The sequence below is a fragment of the Poecilia latipinna genome, unplaced genomic scaffold, assembly GCF_001443285.1.
Source record: "Poecilia latipinna isolate Pla-1442-1.1 unplaced genomic scaffold, P_latipinna-1.0 Scaffold120, whole genome shotgun sequence".
In the NCBI taxonomy this organism is placed as follows: domain Eukaryota; kingdom Metazoa; phylum Chordata; class Actinopteri; order Cyprinodontiformes; family Poeciliidae; genus Poecilia; species Poecilia latipinna.
Genome location: NW_015112736.1, coordinates 41163 through 44367, shown reverse-complemented (window position 1 = coordinate 44367; position 3205 = coordinate 41163). Strand labels below are relative to the sequence as shown.

Sequence of the window (3205 nt, the reverse complement as noted above, 5' to 3'; positions counted from 1 at the left end):
GCAAAAAAAATAACTGTAAAAATATATTGCAACCGCACAGCAGCCAAAAAAAAAAAAAAAAAAAACTTTTTTTTTTTTTTTTAATGGATGGATTGTGTCATGTTTATGGGGACAGCCTTCAAAAGGTTGAAATTGGAATTGCTCTTCTGGATGTCAAAGGGATTTTCATGGCGCAATCATATCCTACACAATATGTACTCTACAACATCTGGGTTACATAGGAAATGCACCCTGAGGTTTTAATAAGAAGAAGCCCCTATGGCTAAAACTTTAAATAAACTAAACCAAAAATGTTATTGATGTTTTATATATAGAGAGTAGTCGCATTAGTTTTTGTTACTGTACTGTTTGAGGTCTCAACTGTACCGTATCACGGTAATAACATGGTTTTGAAACCTTTTTTTTATTTTGTCACAGACCTGTTGTCATAGTTGAAATGACGTTTATTGTAGATGGTATTTGAACAACTTCTGGAAATAGTTCATCAAGTATGTTTGTTGCTCATTGTTGTGATACATTAAAAACTGTATCTGCAAACCAGTTCCGTCTCCCTACATACTTATTTCAGCAAAACCAACGTTTCAGCCACCGGCTCTCTTTCATTGGACTGGATCTATAGAAATTGTTTGATATTTTATTTATGTGGCTGTTTTGTGCTGTTTCTGCTAGTTTTCTGTCAAGTAAGTGTAACCTGGCAATTTTTATAGGGATATATTTAGGTTTTTGAATTTGAAAAGTGTCTGCTCCCTGGTGAGATAAAGCATATTTATGTTAATGAAACTGTTAACTTTTGTGTTTTTATGACTGCATCTAAATAATTTGGAACAAATTTCCCTTTCAGCTAAATTACCTCTTACAAATCTTCAAATCTTTTTTTTTTTTAAATCAAATATTTGTCTTGCATAGGTTGAAGCCTATTTAATTTGTTATATGATTTTTTTTTTTATGTTTCCATGAGTCATTGTGGAGACACTTATCCTATTCTGAGACACTTTCTTAATCTCAGTGATATACTATATAATTCTTGAATGATATTTCTCACCAAAACATTCCTCCTAAAATGGACTCAAAGTTACACAAGTGACTGTTTCAAGATAAATGTTTAAGACCTTAATGAATCTGGAGAACTGCATATGAAAATCAACTAAAAATGTGTCATGCTCTAAGAAAATATGCTAAAATTAAAGTTATACAGCATAATTCTACAAGCTGGCTTGTTTTAAGGGGAGTTTCGAGTGTAAAGATGTTCGAAGTAAACCAAGCTAAAGATTTATTGATGTTACAAACAAGAGGACCTGTTGGTGATTAGTGTTTCAGACTGAAAATCCAATGGAAGGCAATTTTATTTTATTATGAGAGCAAGACGTTGCACTGTCTTTAAACTCTAAGATTTGTTTGTACCGGCTGCAGTGAAAGGGAAAATGCTCTCCTTACTCTACGGTAAGTCTGAACAGTGCAGTGTCGGTGCTTAAAAAAAAAAAAAAACATAATTCAGAAACTGCATTAATACGTTTAAGGCATTTAGAATGGCAACCTTACTTGTGTGTGTGGGTGTGTGTGTGTGTGTGTTCCTTTTTATTTTCACTGATTTCCTCATTTTATTTGGATTATCTGCAAGGGATTATCTGTCACTCTAGCTTTTTTTCAGATTTGCTTCTCCACTTCTGCATATTGTCATGCTGCATTATCAGATTTTGGCCAATCTTTAGTCATAAAACAGAACAAGCTGAAATCATCGGCCTTCGGTCGCTGGGCTCAACGGTTAGCAGTCCATGTACAGTGTTTGAAGTAAACCAGAGTATTTATCATTCAGTCACATCACGATGTATAAAACATTATAACTGAGAGGGTGTGCTTTCAACTTTATAGGATTTTAATTTTATATTGCTTTTTCAATTTAGTTGTGTAACGTGCCCAAGTGTTCTTCGGCTTTTGTTTTTTACCATTCTATATATGTTTACCATGCCAACATGGTAAGGGACTCTCTATCGACCATTATTCGAAATTATCTAACAGTTGCTTCCTTTCTCTGGGCTAGACATAAGCAAATACTATGGATTTTTGCTTGCAAGCTGATTCTGATCAGTTACAGCTCCTGACTCCACATAGAAGAGTGGGGGAAAATAAAAAATAATAAAAAAAATCCGCCATGATTAATGGCAGTCATAGATTAACAGATGTACAGCCACAGCAGACAGCATTGAGCATTTTTCATTACTTGAAATTGGTGAAAGGACATAATATTTTTACCCTAGATTTCCTATTTGATAGATCGATGGACAGCTATATGAGAAATTGCTTCATGTCCCGACTTTATATCGCTTTTAGAATTCTATTAGGAGGCAAAATGGATGCTAGTGTCAGGCAAGAGGGTGACTTTTTAGATGTGAGGTCAACAGAGGCTGTCACATTAAAAATTGCACCTCAGGAAAACCTTAACGCAATATATCACACCCTGCCAGCGAGACGTGTCCGCCACTGGTGTCAGGGTCACGGAGAAAGCCGACATTCACAAGTTGTTAAATCCACCTAATGAAATTTCACAAGGGCAACAAAAATAAAAAGGGAGGATGAGGTTCCTTTCACTCGGAAGGCATGGTGGATCTTATTGGGCCTGAAAGCTTTGGTGTGTGGCAGCAATGAAAATTCAACAACACGTAAAAAGTCTCAGAAATGGCATTTTTCTCCCCCCTCTTCTGTATTCACCTTTTGCCCTTGACGAATGTGCTTGAAACACAGGGTGCAACTGTTCTGCTGAATGGCCCTTTCCTGTTGCTCTCCCCCTAAAATGTGGGCAGTTGCCAGGTTAGCCCACCCCTCTTTCGTATTATGGGATTGAATTGCGATTGACCTTTGTGGAGAACAATCGCTGAAGGCTTTTCATTTTTCTGCCCTTCTCAGCGCCTAGAAGAAGGACCTCTTTACACTCTGTTTTTTCCTGTGGTCTGCCAGGATTTTGAGCACTATCTGGTTTGTGTTTTTGTATGCAAAACAGCATAATTTTGTCTTATTTAAACTAAAGAAATTTAAGAAAATGAAACTTTCTAATAGAGCTTTCAGAAGTTGACAGCTGTACTGCAGTGTGGGCTACGAACCCCTGAATAAGAAAGAGTATTTCATAATTTGGGCACAGCATTGCTAGAGAGGCCACTGCAGTGAGCGATCTTGCCCTGAATACACGATAAAAGGTTTACTGTAAATTCTA

The 3205-nt window shown here is 36.4% G+C and overlaps 1 long non-coding RNA gene across 1 annotated transcript in view; it reads right to left on the bottom strand.

Moving 5' to 3' along the window:
• The window catches only part of LOC106944963 (uncharacterized), a 4472-nt gene extending 3937 nt beyond the window's left edge, over window positions 1–535 (bottom strand). Inside the window, exon 1 of the long non-coding RNA XR_001424458.1 lies at window positions 67–535. This is a non-coding gene — a long non-coding RNA (uncharacterized LOC106944963). The remainder of the gene's footprint in view (window positions 1–66) is intronic.
• Between the last annotated feature and the right edge of the window lie 2670 nt (window positions 536–3205).